The sequence below is a fragment of the Tribolium castaneum genome, unplaced genomic scaffold (genome assembly GCF_031307605.1).
Source record: "Tribolium castaneum strain GA2 unplaced genomic scaffold, icTriCast1.1 ptg000022l, whole genome shotgun sequence".
NCBI classification, from domain to species: Eukaryota; Metazoa; Arthropoda; class Insecta; order Coleoptera; family Tenebrionidae; genus Tribolium; species Tribolium castaneum.
Genome location: NW_026986634.1, coordinates 1,697,665 through 1,704,620, shown reverse-complemented (window position 1 = coordinate 1,704,620; position 6,956 = coordinate 1,697,665).

The window sequence follows — 6,956 nt, the reverse complement described above, 5'->3', positions numbered from 1 at the left end:
TTTTCAATGTTTGAGACGAAAACGAAAATGCAGCATTTAAAAACGACTCTGAAGACTTCAGTGATTTTTATGTCACCTCCTTTTTGTTCTAATAAAGTATTGGACCCAATAAATTAAGTGTATTTTAAATCACAAGACATTTTCTGTTAAAGCACTTTTTTTAAATATTAATTATTTTCAAACTTATATTTCGCTTATGGTTCGTCCTACATGAAAAATGCAAATAACTATTTTGTAGGAAATTTTGTCAGCTTTAATTTTAGTAAAAAGATAAAAATTGATAGGAATAACTGTTTTCGAGATATAAGCAAGAAACCAAAAAACTGTTACCTTAATTAAGCGCTTGCATATAAGCAAATTTAGTACTAAAAACAACTCTGAAGACTTTGGTAACGTTTATGTCTTCTCCTTTTTCCTCTACTAAAGTGTTAGACACAATTAATTTAGTTTAATTTCAGTATTTCAAACATTTTATTTTAAAGCAAATTTTTGTTAAATATTATTTATATCCATCTCTATAACTCGCTTATGGTTGGTCCTACAAGAAAAATGCAAATAACTATTTTGTAGGAAATTTTGTCAGCTTTAATTTTAGTAAAAAGATAAAAATTGATAGGTATAACTGTTTTCGAGATATAAGCAAGAAACCAAAAAACTGTTACCTTAATTAAGCGTTTGCATATAAGCAAATTTAGTATTATTAGTATTATTGTTATTAATGTTATTGTTATTAATATGACGATTAAAGACAACTTTGAAACCTTCAGTGACTTTTATGTCTTCTTCTTTTTCCTCTACTAATGTGTTAGACACAATTAAATTAGTTTAATTTCAGTTTTTCAAACATTTTATTTTAAAGCAAATTTTTGTTAAATATTATTTATATCCAACTCTATAACTCGCTTATGGTTGGTCCTACAAGAAAAATGCAAATAACTATTTTGTAGGAAATTTTATCAGCTTTAATTTTGAAAAAAAAATAAAAATTGATAGGAGTAACTGTTTTCGAGATATAAGCAAAAAACCAATAAGAAAACTGTGACTGTTACTGAACCAAAATGTAATTCAGTTTTCAATGTTTGAGACGAAGACGAAACTGCAGCATTTAAAAACGACTCTGAAGACTTCAGTGACTTTTATGTTACTTTTTTCTTCTTCTAATAAAGTATTAGACCCAATAAATTAAGTGTATTTTAAATCACAAGACATTTTCTGTTAAAACACTTTTTTTTAAATATTAATTATTTTCAATCATATATCTCGCTAATGGTTAGTCTTACATGAAAAATGCAAATAACTATTTTGTAGGAAATTTTATCAGCTTTAATTTTAGTAAAAAGATAAAAATTGATAAGAGTAACTGTTTTCGAGATATAAGCAAGAAACCAAAAAACTGTTACCTTAATAAAGCGCTTGCATATAAGCAAATTTAGTACTATTAGTATTATTATTATTAATGTTATTGTTATTAATATGACGATTAAAGACAACTTTGAGACCTTTAGTGACTTTTATGTCTTCTTCTTTTTCCTCTACTAATGTGTTAGACACAATTAAATTAGTTTAATTTCAGTTTTTCAAACATTTTATTTTAAAGCAAATTTTTCTTAAAGATTATTTATATCCAACTCTATAACTCGCTTATGGTTGGTCCTAAAAAAAAAATGCTAAAAACTATTTTGTAGGAAATTTTATCTGCTTTAATTTTAAAGAAAAGATAAAAATTTATAGGAGTAACTGTTTTCGAGATATAAGCAAAAAACCAATAAGAAAACTGTAACTGTTACTGAACAAAAATGTAATTCAGTTTTCAATGTTTGAGACAAAGACGAAAATGCAGCATTTAAAATCGACTCTGAAGACTTCAGTGACTTTTATGTCTCCTCTTTTTTTTCTTCTAATAAAGTATTGGACCCATTAAATTAAGTGTATTTTAAATCACAAGACATTTTCTGTTAAAGCACTTTTTTTTAAATATTGATTATTTTCAAACTTACATCTCGCTTATGGTTAGTCCTACATGAAAAATGCAAATAACTATTTTGTTGGAAATTTTATCAGCTTTAATTTTAGTAAAAAAATAAAAATTGATAGGAGTAACTGTTTTCGAGATATAAGCAAGAAACCAAAAAACTATTAACTTAATTAAGCGTTTGCATATAAGCAAATTTAGTACTATTAGTATTATTATTAATGTTATTGTTATTAATATGACGATTAAAGACGACTCTGAAATCTTTAGTGACTTTTATGTCTTCTTCTTTTTCCTCTACTAAAGTGTTAGACACAATTAATTTAGTTTAATTTCAGTATTTCAAACATTTTATTTTAAAGCAAATTTTTGTTAAATATTATTTAAATCCATCTCTATAACTCGCTTATGCTTGGTCCTACATGAAAAATGCAAATAACTATTTCGTAGGAAATTTTATCAGCTTTAATTTTAGTAAAAAGATAAAAATTGATAGGAGTAACTGTTTTCGAGATATAAGCAAGAAACCAAAAAACTGTTACCTTAATAAAGCGCTTGCATATAAGCAGATTTAGTACTATTAGTATTATTATTATTAATGTTATTGTTATTAATATGACGACTAAAAACGATTCTGAAGACTTTGGTGACTTTTATGTCTTTTTCTTTTTTCTCTACTAAAGTGTTAGACACAATTAATTTAGTTTAATTTCAGTATTTCAAACATTTTATTTTTAAGCAAGTTTTTGTTAAATATTATTTATATCCAACTTTATAACTCGCTTATGGTTGGTCCTACAAGAAAAATGCAAATAACTATTTTGTAGGAAATGTTATCAGCTTTAATTTTGAAAGAAAGATAAAAATTGATAGCAGTAACTGTTTTCGAGATATAAGCAAAAAACCAAAGTAAAAACTGTTACCGTTTCAGAATAAAAATGTAATTCAGTTTTCAATGTTTGAGACGAAGACGAAAATGCAGCATTTAAAATCGACTCTGAAGACTTCAGTGACTTATATGTCACCCCCTTTTTTTTCTAATAAAGTATTGGACCTAAAAAATTAAGTGTATTTTAAATCACAAGACATTTTCTGTTAAAGCACTTTTTTTTTAAATATTAATTATTTTCAATCTTATATCTCGCTTATGGTTAGTCCTACATAAAAAATGCAAATAACTATTTTGTAGGAAATTTTATCAGCTTGAATTTTAGTAAAAAGATAAAAATTGATAGGAGTAACTGTTTTCGAGATATAAGCCAGAAACCAAAACACTGTTACCTTAATTAAGCGTTTGCATATAAGCAAATTTAGTACTATTAGTATTATTATTATTAATGTTATTGTTATTAATATGACGATTAAAGACAACTTTGAAACCTTTAGTGACTTTTATGTCTTCTTCTTTTTCCTCTACTAATGTGTTAGACACAATTAAATTAGTTTAATTTCAGTTTTTCAAACATTTTATTTTAAAGCAAATTTTTGTTAAATATTATTTATATCCAACTCTATAACTCGCTTATGGTTGGTCCTACAAGAAAAATGCAATTAACGATTTTGTAGGAAATTTTATCAGCTTTAATTTTGAAAAAAAAATAAAAATTGATAGGAGTAACTGTTTTCGAGATATAAGCAAAAAACCAATAAGAAAACTGTGACTGTTACTGAACTAAAATGTAATTCAGTTTTCAATGTTTGAGGCGAAGACGAAACTGCAGCATTTAAAAACGACTCTGAAGACTTCAGTGACTTTTATGTCACTTTCTTCTTCTTCTAATAAAGTATTAGACCCAATAAATTAAGTGTATTTTAAATCACAAGACATTTTCTGTTAAAGCACTTTTTTTTTAATATTAATTATTTTCAATCATATATCTCGCTAATGGTTAGTCTTACATGAAAAATGCAAATAACTATTTTGTAGGAAATTTTATCAGCTTTAATTTTAGTAAAAAGATAAAAATTGATAGGAGTAACTGTTTTCGAGATATAAGCAAGAAACCAAAAAACTGTTACCTTAATAAAGCGCTTGCATATAAGCAAATTTAGTACTATTAGTATTATTATTATTAATGTTATTGTTATTAATATGACGATTAAAGACAACTTTGAAACCTTTAGTGACTTTTATGTCTTCTTCTTTTTCCTCTACTAATGTGTTAGACACAATTAAATTAGTTTAATTTCAGTTTTTCAAACATTTTATTTTAAAGCAAATTTTTCTTAAAGATTATTTATATCCAACTCTATATCTCGCTTATGGTTGGTCCTAAAAAAAAATGCTAAAAACTATTTTGTAGGAAATTTTATCTGCTTTAATTTTGAAGAAAAGATAAAAATTTATAGGAGTAACTGTTTTCGAGATATAAGCAAAAAACCAAAGTGAAAATTGTAACCGTTACTGAACAAAAATGTAATTCAGTTTTCAATGTTTGAGACGAAGACGAAAATGCAGCATTTAAAAACGACTCTGAAAACTTCAGTGACTTTTAAGTCACCTCCTTTTTTTTCTAATAAAGTATTGGACTCAATAAATTAAGTGTATTTTAAATCACAAGACATTTTCTGTTAAAGCACTTTTTTTTTTAAATATTGATTATTTTCAAACTTACATCTCGCTTATGGTTAGTCCTACATGAAAAATGCAAATAACTATTTTGTTGGAAATTTTATCAGCTTTAATTTTAGTAAAAAGATAAAAATTGATAGGAGTAACTGTTTTCGAGATATAAGCAAGAAACCAAAAAACTGTTAACTTAATTAAGCGTTTGCATATAAGCAAATTTAGTACTATTAGTATTATTATTATTAATGTTATTGTTATTAATATGACGACTAAAAACGATTCTGAAGACTTTGGTGACTTTTATGTCTTTTTCTTTTTTCTCTACTAAAGTGTTAGACTCAATTAATTTAGTTTAATTTCGGTTTTTCAAACATTATATTTAAAGCAAATTTTTGTTAAATATTATTTATATCCAACTCTATAACTCGCTTATGGTTGGTCCTACAAGAAAAATGCAAATAACTATTTTGTAGAAAGCTTTATCAGCTTTAATTTTAAAAGAAAGATAAAAATTGATAGGAGTAACTGTTTTCGAGATATAAGCAAAAAACCAATAAGAAAACTGTAACAGTTACTGAACAAAAATGTAATTCAGTTTTCAATGTTTGAGACGAAGACGAAAATGCAGCATTTACAAACGACTCTAAAGACTTCAGTGACTTTTCTGTCACCTCTTTTTTCTTCTAATAAAGTATTGGACCCAATAAATTAAGTGTATTTTAAATCACAAGACATTTTCTGTTGAAGCACTTTTTTTTAAATTTTAATTATTTTCAAACTTATATCTCGCTTATGGTTAGTCCTACATTAAAAATGCAATTAACTATTTTGTAGGAAATTTTATCAGCTTTAATTTTAGTAAAAAGGTAAAAATTGATAGGAGTAACTGTTTTCGAGATATAAGCAAGAAACCAAAAAATTGTTACCTGAATTAAGCGTTTGCATGTAAGCAAATTTAGTACTATTAGTATTATTATTATTAATGTTATTGTTATTAATATGACGACTAAAAACGATTCTGAAGACTTTGGTGACTTTTATGTCTTTTTCTTTTTTCTCTACTAAAGTGTGAGACACAATTAATTTAGTTTAATTTCAGTATTTCAAACATTTTATTTTAAAGCAAATTTTTGTTAAATATTATTTAAATCCATCTCTATAACTCGCTTATGCTTGGTCCTACAAGAAAAATGCAAATAACTATTTCGTAGGAAATTTTATCAGTTTTAATTTTAGTAAAAAGATAAGAATTGATAGGAGTAACTGTTTTCGAGATATAAGCAAGAAACCAAAAAACTGTTACCTTAATAAAGCGCTTGCATATAAGCAGATTTAGTACTATTAGTATTATTATTATTAATGTTATTGTTATTAATATGACGACTAAAAACGATTCTGAAGACTTTGGTGACTTTTATGTCTTTTTCTTTTATCTCTACTAAAGTGTTAGACTCAATTAATTTAGTTTAATTTCGGTTTTTCAAACATTTTATTTAAAGCAAATTTTTGTTAAATATTATTTATATCCAACTCTATAACTCGCTTATGGTTGGTCCTACAAGAAAAATGCAAATAACTATTTTGTAGAAAGCTTTATCAGCTTTAATTTTAAAAGAAAGATAAAAATTGATAGGAGTAACTGTTTTTGAGATATAAGCAAAAAACCAATAAGAAAACTGTAACAGTTACTGAACAAAAATGTAATTCAGTTTTCAATGTTTGAGACGAAGACGAAAATGCAGCATTTACAAACGACTCTAAAGACTTCAGTGACCTTTCTGTCACCTCTTTTTTCTTCTAATAAAGTATTGGACCCAATAAATTAAGTGTATTTTAAATCACAAGACATTTTCTGTTGAAGCACTTTTTTTTAAATTTTAATTATTTTCAAACTTATATCTCGCTTATGGTTGGTCCTACAAGAAAAATGCAAATAACTATTTTGTAGGAAATTTTATCAGCTTTATTTTGAAAAAAAGATAAAAACTGATAGGAGTAATTGTTTTCGTGATATAAGCAAAAAACCAAAGTGAAAACTGTTACCGTTTCAGAACAAAAATGTAATTCAGTTTTCAATGTTTGAGACGAAGACGAAAATGCAGAATTTACAATCGACTCTGAAGACTTCAGTGACTTATATGTCACCCCCTTTTTCTTCTAATAAAGTATTGGACCTAATAAATTAAGTGTATTTTAAATCACAAGACATTTTCTGTTAAAGCACTTTTTTTTTAAATATTAATTATTTTCAAACTTATATCTCGCTTATGGTTAGTCCTACATGAAAAATGCAAATAACTATTTTGTAGGAAATTTTATCAGCTTGAATTTTAGTAAAAAGATAAAAATTGATAGGAGTAACTGTTTTCGAGATATAAGCAAGAAACCAAAACACTGTTACCTTAATTAAGCGTT